Below are 13,937 nucleotides of genomic sequence, written 5' to 3' on the forward strand. Positions count from 1 at the left end.
TATGACTACCACTTTCAACACGTGGAATCCAAGTGTTCTTTTTATCCTTCCAAAGCATTGGTTTTCTATTCTCTATTCAACAAGCATGGTGTTCTTTTTAATCCTTCATAGAAATTGATTTTTTAACTAGGAAATGGAAATCCTAGTCAACAAAATGGAAATACGTCTACTTGAAAGTAAATCGCTTTTGCAAGTTGAAAAATTTGTTCTTTTTACCTTTGCAATGAGATTATTTTAAGCCTAAAGAAGAATATGGTTGATTATAAGCCCAAAATGAAAGATTAGATTCTTTTTACCAATAAAATTGAGTTCTTTTTAAGCCAACTTTTAAAGAAAGCAAAAAAGGAAAACAAATCTATTCTAACTACAAATATGCAAGAAACTGTTAGGAAAACCTATAGAAACTAGAGTTAGTAAGAAATACAATCCCTTTGGTGGGCTTACACAAGCCTAATTTCAAACTCAGGTTACAATTTTCTCCTTTGTCTTAGATGCGCGAAAACAAAGGTCATATGCGCTAAAAGAAGAGTCAAATGCGCTAAAAGAAGAGTCAAATGCGCCAAAAGATCTATAGAATGTGCTAAAAGAACTATTAAATGCATGATAATATCTATTAAATGCGCTAAAAGAAATGTTAAATGCATGAGAATATATGTCATATGCACAAAAAGATACATCAAATGCATGATAAAATCTGTTAAATGCACGATAACAGAGGTTGTATCCACTAATTTGTGGTTGAAAACTGTAGGTTGTGAATCTTGCAGAAAAATATTAAAATTTTTGAAATTTAAAATGTGTGCTAGAAATGTGGGATCAACCTGCATTGCAAGGAAAACAACTCATACACATAGATGGATTATTGCATTAGACATTAGAAATCAATAAAACAAGTTAGTGAATCTAAACTCATTAAAATCATTCCATGCTCCTCTATCTCTAAAGATCCTCAAGATTCAAGGTGGCCCTCACTTAGAAGAGCACTTGATCTCTTGGATGACAACCTAGAGAATGATATTTAAATGATTCTAGGATCAAAATGGATGCAACTAATATCCTAATGAATGCTAAGATGATGGATGAGAGCTAGGATGTAAGATGCAAGACTAAATGCTCAAGATGATGAAGATAATGAAACTAGATTATTCCAAATTAAAGATTAAATGATACTAGATGAGTTAATTAAGCTATAAAAAGATATGTTTTTAAACTAGATGATGTCCTAAAACATGATGCAAATGCTAAATGCTATAATGTTGATGCTAATGCTTGAAGATGACTTGAATGAGCTCCTTAACCTAAAAAATGACTACAATTTAGATGCACATATAGATTAGATTCTTTTGAAGAAGGAAAGGGCTCTATTTATAGGGAAAATAGAGAAATGGATGGTTGAGATTGAGCAATGTCAATAAGGGCTAGGATTGAAAGTTGTCAATCCATGTGAGGGATTCAATCCAATCCCAAGTTGACAAATTGTTAGTCCTAATCGGTGCTGAGAGGGGAGGGATGAATCAACACTTTACCAATTTTACAAAATTAAAACTTTTTAACTCAAGATTGCAATATAAACAGTTATTGCAAAGAACATACATGCATGAAAAGATACATAGAAACACCAAGATTTATCTTGTGGAAACCCAAATGGGAGAAAACCACGGTGTGAGTAGAAACTCACAAAATTTGTACTCATTTGGAGTACACGTGGTGAGGATCCATCCCTGTTAGGAGATTACAAAGACACTATTAGGTGCCACTCGGTTAAGGGAAATTATTTAAAACCTTTTAGTTCCTTTACCCTCTTAGAGGTAGCCTTTTTAAAGGTCTTAGGATCATCAATTAAGATGTCATCCGGTTAAGGGATTTTACAAAGGGACCTGTTAAAGTCCACCCGGTCAAGGGATTTTGATTTGCAATGGTTAGAAAGAAATAGGAAGTTGATCTGCTAGAATAGCTACTGATATCTTAATCAGATCACAATGAAAATCATACTCTATCTCCACCGGTTGTGTCTTCTCTGCACTACACCGGTCCTCTGCTCATACCCTCGGCTCTACACTTTGTCAGTCTACTTCACACACACTCTGCTTTGCTAAATCATTTAGCACTTCCTCACTCTTCGCTCTGCACTTCAGATCACCTCTCACAGGATTTGCACTTTGCAAATTTTACGATAAAAAATATCTTGAATGAACTCAAAATACTTTATACATTCTCTATCATCACCTTTAGGTGTTTCCTTAATCAATGCAATCACAAATTTTGGTAGATTTTGAACTCAAATCTTCCCATTTTTTCTCTACATGCCTTGCAACAATTCCATCAACCACTCAACCAATTTTGTCATTACATCCCCCAAAAAATAGTGACTTCTGGGTCAAGTTTAGCCTTCCAAATGCGAACCAGAAAATCCACAAGTAATAATGGCTTAACTACATGATAACTGAAGTTGACTTCACCAACCTTTAGTTGGGTGTTGCTACAACTCACCAACTCACCTTTTGCCATCGCAACTATGTAACCGATCACTGCTCTGAGATTTACGGTGCCCACCTATCTTCCTTCTACTTCACCAGTCTATTGATATACCACTACGCTCTTCATTACCGGTTCATCCTTTGATGCTGGTTAGTAGTGCTTCCATCAAGCCTCTTCTCATGTTTTCCAATGAGGTTTTGGTTTGCATACAACCCCAAGACTTCTTTCCTAAATCACCTTATGTGACTTCATCATCATCAGAATGACCAACCTGAAGATCTGACCCCAACACCGATCTTCTTGAGGGACAAAATAGTTAGCTTAGTGTGTCTTCCCTTGAGATGATTGAACCTTGATCATCTATCTCTTATGCTACTTCCATGTTGCTTACAAATCATCACCTTTTCTACTGAGATACACCACTCCATCAGTCAGTGTTAGACATCAATGAAAAATCTCAGCTAATATACCGGTTCTCTGGATTAACCAGTTTTGTCAATGCCAACAATCTCCCCCTTTGGCATTGATGGCAACACTTCAGAATCTTTCTTATCAGTTGCTCCTGTGTGTACTTTCTTCATTTCTTTCTTTATCATTACTTTTTCTCCGAGTAATGAATATCTCCCCCTAACACTGGCAATACTTTGTTTCAACAACTTCCGCTCAACACTACTTACCAATACTCAAACACTATTATCATATCTCCCCCTTTGACAACAATGCCAAAGATGTATTTTGGTACACTTACAAGACTGCTCCTGCTAACCAGAGTAGTCTACACTTATCAATCTAGTCTTAGAGATTTTTCATAAACAAATCATACCAGTTTGATGTAGAGCCCTTTTTTAACTTACTTTAATGCAGGTAGGGGTATCACCCCTAGCTTACCTCTGAGGTATCCAAAGGTGTCCTTCTATAGTGGCTTGGTGAAGATATCAGCCACCTGTTCTTTTGTTGGTATATACTCCAACCTCACTTCCTTATCTTGAACCTATTGTTGGCAAATGCACACTCCAATGAGAAATTGTAGGTGATTTAAGGTTTTGTCATTGATGGAAACCTTACAATCATATGTTACCGGCAGACACCGGCACTAGTAGACTCTACACCGACATACAGGTCACCGACACCGAAAAGATTGATTATCGGCACCATGGCCGACAGGAATTTTGTTTAATTATATTTTTTATTTAATTATAAAATATTTTTGTAAGACGACATGGTGGATTGTAATAAGACTCATATAAGTATGAGATCTTGTAGATCATTTAGAAGAAGCGGGTATGGATAGATTATTGTAGACCTAATGTGCAAATTGTAAGGCAGATTTTGGATAAGGGTTTATGATTATTATAGAGCTTAAACCAGTATTGAACCTAGCATAGAAGATGTTGATCTGAAGCAGTACATGACATTGGATTTGTATAATCCATTTTTGTAAGTTAGTGAAACTTCTTTTGTAACTGAGCAATGAGCTTTAGGCACTTGGCCTTCCTGCATGTGTAGGCCCCTATTGTAATAGTAATATTATCTTATTGGCCAGTAAGCAAATATTGTGGGTCACAAATCCCACCAAGGTTTTTCCCACACTAGGTTTCCTCATTAAAATATTGTGTTATAGTGTATCTTTCATGTTGTGCTTATTGTTCTTATTTGCTGCATTAATTTTTGTTTATTGGTACACAGTTTTGGAATGCTTTCCATATAATAAGTTCAGAAAATTCATTAACTGGTCAGATACTGATTCACCCCCCCTCTCAGTATCTTTGGGAATCCTAACAATTGGTATCAAAGCCTGGTCCTCTATTTTCAAAAGCCTAACAGCTTGAGGAAGATTCTGACACCGGTAGAGATGGAAAACTTGAGAAAGCAATTGGAAACAACTCTTTCAGACTACGATGTAGAAAAAGTGAAGAATATCAAACTTGAAGATGATCTGAAGGTTGTATAGGATATCATTCAAGGACTTCAAGAGAATCTCACTATTGCAAAAAACAAGAGAAGAGAACTTTGTGAAAAGATGCAGAATGATGATAATGAAAAGGAAACTCTTAATGATCTGGTGAACAAACTAAGACAAGAAAATAGTACAATGAAGAATGAGATCCAAGATATGACTATGAGATTTTGTAAAGAGACTGAAAATTGGAAGAAGGATGAAGATGACTTGACCAGAAGAATCAATGATGCAGCAAATGAAAATCTAAGACTGAGTCATGAGAATGATATGCTAAAAACAGATCTAATTCACTTAGAACATGACAAAACTGAACTCATGAGACAAAGATTTCTTGGAAAATGAAATGGCTGCTACAAATCAACACAAGGATTAATTCAAGAAAAGTTCTGAAGAACTTGATGACATGCTGAAGAATGAGAAACCTAATGGTGATACAAATGGCCTTGGCTTTGAAATTGGTGAAATCTCTGGTACTACAAACAATCATGATCACAACAAACCAGTAAGACAACCTCATGCTTACAAATTTAATAGGAAATGCTTTAACTGTAACAAGTATGGTCATAGAGCAAATCAATGTAGATCTAGAAATTATCAGAACACTAATACACCCACCGGTCAATGTTCTAAATGCAACAAAGTTGGTCATAATTCAGAAAATTGCAGAATGAATGTAAGATGTTATGTTTGTGGAAGATTTGGAGACATTTTAATCAATGCAGAACACATATTGGCATAGGATATGGGAAAGATACTCAGAAAAATAATGTGACTTGTTATGCTTGCAAAAAGATTGGACATATTGCAAAATTCTATAGAAGTAAGACATCACCGACAAATAACAAAGGACCCAGCTTGAAAGGTAAAGAAAAAGTTGAAGAGGTAAAGCAAGTATTTTCAAAGCAATGGATCAGAAAGTTAGATCAAAATGTTGATGGGAATGCTCCTCCACCAGCAGAATAGAGTATCACTCCACCGACAAGAGATTCTTCATCTAACTAAAGGAAAATCCTTTGGGGGTATGGCAACAAATTGAAAACATGCTAATTTACCCTCGGTTGATGGTGAGAAGTTGAATTACTTCCTTACCGGCAGATGAGTTAATTTTTTGACTTAACTGGTAGGCATTAAATATGGTGATGAATACTAAGAGGGGAGGTGAATTACTATGCCAAAAATCTTTGCACTTAAACACTTTGCAAGACTAACAGTAAATCGGTAAAATAGTTTAACAGACAAACCAGTTAACAAACATGCAAACCAAATAGCTAATAATGCATTCACCCACAAAAGCACAAACACCATAACATAATAGATTTTGATGTGGAAACCCAAATGGGAAAAACCACGGTGAGATGAAACTCACAAGTAACTATCTGCAGAATAGGAACCAGACTGGTTAAGGTCAAACTAGTTAAGGTCTTACAATGTTCTTTACCAGAACAGATCCTGTTAGGAATCTCAATCTCTGTTAGGAGATAAGTTCGATTAAAGATTACCTTGCTAGAGGATTTCAGATCCACAGATGTGAACCACCTTGTTAGAGGATTTACAAAAGGCTTTTGGGCCTACCCGGTTAAGGGCTACAAACTTGTCAAAGATGTGAGTAATCAACAAGTGTTTGATCTAGCTAGTTGTACAAACTGCTTGGTTAGATCCTTGGTAGCTCATTCCTAATGCACTCCAAAATTACTTCAGTCTTCTACACATTCATAATCTCTAACTCCTCAACCACCTTAAACCCTAGCCGCAATATCAACTATCACAACAACAACAACATCAACAACCTAAAACCCTAGACATGATGTCCTTATAAAGGAAACTGATTTCATGTCAGTCCAATAAGATTATATTACAATTTCCTAGGTTTAATGAGCCTGGACATACTTGGTACCATGACACAAAAAGCATCGTTAATATGTCGGCACCGTCAAATAATCGATGGATGGTAACTCATCACAAAATGCTAGTTGGTAACTCATCACAAAGTATTACCGGTTCATACAAAATGTCGGTTGCCGGTTTTGACAAAAATGAAGACTAGTAAAAATGTGTTATGCCACTTTGGTCCTTCGTACCGCTTGGGATCCATGAACCGCTTGGGGTCAACATGCTGCTTCAGACTAGGAAACACATTCTTCAAAACAACAATAGTCTAAAGACTATAATTTAACATATCGGTTGTGCTCTAACTCATACATATAAAGGGGATCTCAATGCAAGTGTGTGTCCATCAATGACAATCACAACATAAACATAAAAAATGCCAATAATCTCCCCCTTTGGCATTGATGGAAACACTTAGGAAAATAAAATTTTGACATCTAAGTGTTTTACAACAAAATCATGCCATTAGCAAAATTGCTCCCCCTAAGCATATACACTATCCCTTGTCAATACAATGTTTAACAATTTTGCATAAAGAGCATAAACATTGAGATATTCAAAGCATATAATCAAAATTTTGATTACCAGATACTTCTCCAAATAGAATTCTTCTCCCCCTTTGCCAACAATGACAAAGTATAGTTGAACAACCCTATTTTCATTTGATATTAAAAAAAATAAAAGTTTATGACAACAAGGAATGATACTTGTCAACAATAGATTTAAAGTCCTGCAAGAATTGTTTCATCGACAAAGACCAAGACTCAAGTAGGGAGGTGGCTACTTCTTGCTCTTTTTGCATCTGGGAGACCTGTTCTTCCATGGCATCAATTGTGCTCATCTCCTATGTAACTATTAAGGCATCCAAGTTCAGATAGAACTTCTAAAGAATTTGCAATCGTGGGAGTAGAACCAGTTGTAGCTCCTGCAAATATCTAGACCGAGTGCTGATCTCTTGCTCCATTTTTGTTGACTGGATGTGAAACCGGTGAACGATTTGCCCATAAGTTGTAAAGGAGTCATAAGGTGGTTTGAATGTGCTCAAGTAGGACTGCAAGTCCTTTTCAAGTTTTTTCTTTTGAGCCAGCACATCATCATAGAATAGATGGGGTTGGCAGATCTTGTTGAGTAGCAGATTCCCCTCATCTAGAGTGTCCCTTATATCCTTTTGTTCTTTCTTCAATTCAGCCCGGAGCTCATTTAATTTCTTCACTAGAGCAATATTAAGAGCTTTTTGATGCTCCTTCTTGACATTGGCCTCTGCTGCCTCTTCAAGGCTCTGCGCCTGATCATCCACTACTATGCATAGGAGCTTGAGTTTAACAAGTGATGAATCAGTGTTGGGAAGGTTTGTGTCGGGTATCAAACCGGTAAGCGTATCCACAACTGCTTGAATTACATCCTGCTCCTTCTTCTGTCAAATGATTTCAAGGCGCTCTTGAGCTACCTTGATGCTCTGCATTAGCTCTGTTTCACTTGCAGATTGGAGATCGATATGACTAGTGAGATTAGTTGATTTAGCTTGACTCCCGGTTGCCTTCAGAGCCTCCATCTGGGTGCTCTTCTCCACTTCTCCTGTCTTGTCCTCTTCCGCTTTCTTCTTCTCTGCTTCTCTCCTCTTCTCCACTTCCTTGTCCTCCTCAACCTTTTTCTTTTCTGGTTCCTTCTTCTTCTCCTATTCCTTATCTTCCTCTTCCTTCTTCTTCTCCTATTCCTTATCTTCCTCTTCCTTCTTCTTCCTTTCTACTTCCTTCTTCTTTTCTTCTTCTTGCTTCTTTTTCTCTTCTTCATCCTTCTTTTTCTTCTCTTTTTCATCTCTTTTCCGCTTCTCTTCTTCATCCTTTTTCTTCTACTCTGACTCTTCCTTTTTCGCATCCTATCTATCCTTGGCTTGCTTATCAACCTATTTATCCTGTTGCTCCTGCCCTGTTGCCTCAGATGGTGTTTCCTGAGTAACATCCTCAACATCTAGAGCATCGACATCAATGGTGTTGATCGGTTCAACAATTGGATTTCCTTCATCATCAAATACTTCATCTGGATTAGATATAACCGGTTCTTCTTCATCTTGTCAGTTGGCTAGACGCGCTTTGTGAGTCTGGACAGTAGTTCTCATATACAGATGAGTGTCTTTTTCCACATCATCAACTCTACCTTCTAACAATCAAAGTCTTCTTCTTCTAGTGAAGAAGAGTCCTTTATTTTGGTCAATAACATCAAATATTTCAGAATTTGACAGGTCGGGAAAGTACTGTGCAAAAACTTTCTACCTGATTTCCTGTTCCTTTTCTATGGCAATGCACCATCTATTATCTAATGACATATACAAAGAATCTAGTGTTTGAGACTTAATTTCTGAGGGCGACCAGTCATTAGCACATAAATACTAAATTATTTCTTTTTCAACCGCTTCCTTTTCATCATCATTAAAGCCGTCAAAACATTGAATTAAGTCATTTAGCACTTTCCTTCTAATATTCTTTATTGTTCTTTGACAATGTGTCAAAGGTTTGTAGGAAGAGATATCTATATTTATCAGTGCAGAAGATGCCGGTTCAATCTTTGTTTTCCTCTTTGCTTGGCATGTTTTCTTTGGCTTTTCCTTAGACACAGTTTCTTCTGAGTCTGGAGAGGTATTCCTTGTCTTCCTCTTTATCTCAAACACTTTAGCCGGTGCTACTTCTGGTTTCTTCTTGGTTGGTGACTTCTTGGTCACTTTTGGAGTTGCAGTAGTAACCGGTGCAGATGCTGCAGGCATTGCCTTTGCCTTCTTTACTGCCGGTTCTTTTTCTTTCATTGCTGGTGGTTCCTCAATCGGTGCTATCCTCTCTAGGTAGGTGTCAATTCTCTTCACCTTAGGATCAAGTGGTGAGGCAATAAGGGTAAAGGCATACCCTTCTAGCATATCCTACATTACCTCATAGCCCATTGGCTCCACTTCTTCTTGTTTAGGCTCAACAACCTCTATTATGCATTGATCTACTTGGATGGTGAAGCAGATATCATCTTCATATTTCTTGACGATGTCACCTGATATCCTCACCCTTTGGCTCATTTTCCTTTTGAACTCATCAAAGTACTTGTTTAGAACATCAGGGTAGCCGGTTCTAATTGTTTCAATGCTTTCCTTGATTTGCTTGGTCACCGGTTGGTCACTAGACCATTGGACATCTCCTACTCCTGGAAAGTAGCCTTGGAAATAGAAGAAGAACCCAACCAGTAGTTGTCCAAACTTGAACCTGAGTGCATTATCCTGTTTGATTGACTTCAGATTCAATAGGAGTTGTCCTTGCATACTAGTGCACAGATCAAATGATGCATCCTTCTTTATCATCCGGTAAGTGGCATTTACCGCTGCAGCAGATACAGAGTTAATTCTGCTAGCTTAGAATGCCCAGTATCCAATCACCATGCATGCATACTTCACCAGATCATCCTTGATAGAATTTACTATCATGCCTCATGAGTCACTCACTGAACTGGTGAGCTTGGAAATTTTAGTTTTTCTTACCGTCCTTAGGGTTGACACTTCCCCTGTGTTGTAGAATCTGATGACTACATGAATTGCCTGCAGTGTGATGTCATGTGTTCTCTCCAAGTACATCTTATCACCATGGACTCTTCTCAGAATGATCCTTATATGATCCTCTATGAAATCTTCTAGGAAGTAAACAACATTGTGGAGCTTTTTCTTCTCCAAAATATTAAACTTCGGTTTGATGTTCTTGTCTTTTCCACAAAATAAGCCTAACTGGGTGTGGATAGCTAGAGACCCTAGGTCTTCTATCTTGTAATCTATGTAGTCAAAAATTCCCTCTTCTACTATCACACCAACCGAAACTTGTGATAGGGCATTATACTTGGACTTCCTTTGAATAAAACTTGCAGACTCGACAGATGCACTAGAACTAGTATGAGATGCGGAAGCCATGATAGAAATCTTAAGAGCTCAAGAAATACCTTTTGAAAAACATGAAATTAGGGCTTGTCGATTCTCCTTCACTTCACACTCTGTCGGTTGCTGAATCACTGCTTTGTGTTCTCCACTTGACCGTTTCCAGTTTGAATTTGAATCTCCTTCTTGGTTTCTCAATTTCTCAAAATTTCTACTCAAATCGCCTTTTCGTCGCTCTGCTCTTAGAAAAAAAAATTTTGTGCTCGAAAACTGATAGTGAGAAATGATTTGAAAAATGCTTTTAAACATATTCCTCACCTACTGTCATTAATGCTCCTCCATTAGGGCGTAAACCCTAATTTTTCTTTTTACCATTTCTGGTCTTTTGCCAAATGACAGGTATCACATACCGGTTAAGGACCTTTGCCAGTGTAAACCGGGGGTTCGAAACATTTCACCGTTTGCTCCCCCTAAGCTTTTTGAAGCTTAGTTTGTCGGTTCTATGATTTCCACACTATGTGCAGAAATCGGTTCCTCTTGTAACACCATTGGTTTCTCCTTCCAAATTTTGTTCATGTCTGCTTGAATAGTGTCAACATCAATGTTTCCTTCCGGAGTGACCAGTATATCATCAGATATGTTCCTTCTTGATCTACAGAATCTAGCAATGTGACCCGGTTTGTTGCAGTGATAGCAGACCAATCCAGGTGCTCTCCAAGGTCCATTGTTCAGGTTTCCATTCTTCCTTCTGCATGTTGCAGCAGTGTGACCATGACCATGATAGATCATACAATTTTCTCTCCATTCGGTTGCCACTTGATAACCACCACTTCTTAGCTGATGATTGAAGGCATTAAACTAGTTGTGATTCCGGTTCACAAAAGGTTCAGGAAAAACTCCTTGGGTCCTCTGAGGATAACTTCTAGTGTTATTCATAGCAGACCTACATTCAGATGCTCTATGCCCATACTTTTTGCATGCATAACAGTTACCATCAAATCTATAGGATCTAGGCTTATCATTTAGAAAATAAGGAAAATTGTTGTAAGCCTTACTCCTCCATACATTTGCAGTATGTCCTTCTTTAAGACAGTTAAAGCAAATAGGTTTAAACTTTTGCTTACCTTTATCCTTTGATGTCGGTTGTTTCTTTGATGTTCCAGCATTTGTACTAGAGGTCTCACCTTCCTCATGACCAAAATAACCAAGTCCATTGGTATCCTTGATCGGTTTGGCAGATTCAAGATTTTGCTCTAGCTTGACAGTGCTCTTATTGAAGTTAGCAAGTATTTCCTTTGACTCAAAGAGTTCTTTGGAAATAGCAATATTTGTTTCCAACAGGTTTTCATTCTCAGAGATGGTAGTGTTTAGTTCTCCTTGCATGTCTTCCTTTTCCACTTTGCTTGCATGGTGTTGAGCATTTAGGGCACTCATCTCTTCTTTCAGCTTGGAGATCTCATGATCTCTTTCTTTCACCAGATCTTCAGCTTTCCTTTGATTCTCAAGCTCTTGACATATCCAGATAGTCAGTCCTTCCAACTCCTTTCTTAGGTTGGAGTTTGATTCATTCAACTTATTTACTTCAGCAATTAGGCTTCCATGTCTGCTTCATTTGAAGAACTATTTTCAGATAGCTCCATCAATTTTTCTACATGTTCTCTCCTTTTTTCTTGAGATGCCTTGTATTTGACCATAAGATCATCATAGGCTTGCTCAAACTAAGTGAGCCGGTGGGTAAGTTCCCTCAAGGTGTATTCCCCCATATCTCTTTCCAAGTGGTTAAAATTATAGAAAAATAGGCTCTGATACCAATTGATGAATACTAAGAGGGGGGGTGAATTAGTATGCCAAAAATCTTTGCACTTAAACACTTCGCAAGACTAATAGTAAACCGGTAAAATAGTTTAACAAACAAACAGGTTAACAAACATGCAAACCAAATAGCTAATAATGCATTCACCCATAGAAGCACAAACACCATAACATAATAGATTTTGATGTGGAAACCCAAATGGGAAAAACCACGGTCAGATGAAACTCACAAGTAACTATCTGCAGAATAGGAACCAAACTAGTTAAGGTCAGACTGGTTAAGGTCTTACAATGTTCTTTACTAGAACAGATCCTATTAGGAATCTTAATCTCTATTAGGAGATAAGTCTTATTAAAGACTACCTTGCTAGAGGATTTCAGATCCACAGATGTGAACCACCTTGTTAGACGATTTACAAAAGGCTTTTGGACCTACCCGGTTAAGGGCTATAGACTTGTCAAAGATGTGAGTAATCAACAAGTGTTTGATCTAGCTAGTTTCATAGACTGCTTGGTTAGATCCTTGGTAGCTTGTTTCTAATGCACTCCAGCATTACTTCAGTCTTCTACACATTCATAATCTCTCCAAGTCCTCAACCACCTTAAACCCTAGCCGCAATATCAACTATCGCAACAACAACAACATCAACAACCTAAAACCCTAGACATGATGTCCTTATAAAGGAAACTGATTTCATGTTGGTCCAATATGATTATATTACAATTTCGTAGGTTCAATGAACTTGGACATACTTGGTACCATGATACAAAAAGCACCGTTAATATGTCAACACCGTCAAACAATCGGTGGATGGTATCTCATCACAGAGTATTACCGGTTCATACAAAATGTCGGTTGTCGGTTTTGACAAAAATGAAGACTGGTAAAAATGTGTTATGCTACTTTGGTCCTTCGTACCGCTTGGGATCCATGAACCGCTTGGGGTCAACATGCCACTTCAGATGGAGAAACACATTCTTCAAAACAACAATAGTCTAAAGACTATAATTCAACATACCGGTTGGAACAAATACTGGTTGTGCTCTAACTCATACATATAAAGGGGATCTCAATGCAAGTGTGTGTCCATCAATGACAATCACAACATAAACATAAAAAATGCCAACATATGGCAATTGAAAGAAATAACACTATAAAGCAAGTGTTTTGGCTCTTTTTCATTCATCGAGCATTCAAATTTGCAGAGAGTGCAAAAATCCTGAGCGAAGGAATCCTTAGCGAAAAGTGAAGCAGTTCATTCAAGCACTCATCCTAAAGGTAGATTAAGGTATTTCTCCTAAATTTATTGCAAACCCTAATGTGATTGAAGTTATCAAATGCCCTAGACCTGTGTTCAAACTTATTCCCAAAATTGCAAAGAAAGATGATACCCTAGGAGCATTTTTGAAAATACCTAAGTGCTGGCATATGAGCAGAGTATGTTGACATGATGATATTGTGTTGTCATTGATGTCAATATGCTGAAGAGTGAACTAGTAATATGTTGAAGAGTGAACCGGTAATATGTTGAAGATGAACCGGTTTATTGAAGTTAAGCAACTGGCAAAGTTAACCGGTATATGTGCAAAAGGTGAAGCGGTACATTTCTCCAAGTGAACTGATATATGGAATGTTCTCTATCAAGGTTTAATATGGTATGACTACCAGTTGGTAGTTCTAGCCTCAGGGTTTCCAGTTGAAGTGTTTCGAGCCTATGTGATTCAACCGATGGCATTGTGTGATGAGTTAGCATTGTAATGGAGATCAGATCGTGTTGCCACGTCAACCTCATGCGCGTGAAGGATCTTGCATAAAGGGGATTGATCCTATCTACCTCAGGAATGTGCGAAGTCCCTACAAGCGATTAAGAATGCATGATGGGTTATTGCCTCCAAATAGCGATG

Source organism: Cryptomeria japonica, chromosome 4 (assembly GCF_030272615.1).
Source record: "Cryptomeria japonica chromosome 4, Sugi_1.0, whole genome shotgun sequence".
NCBI lineage: Eukaryota > Viridiplantae > Streptophyta > Pinopsida > Cupressales > Cupressaceae > Cryptomeria > Cryptomeria japonica.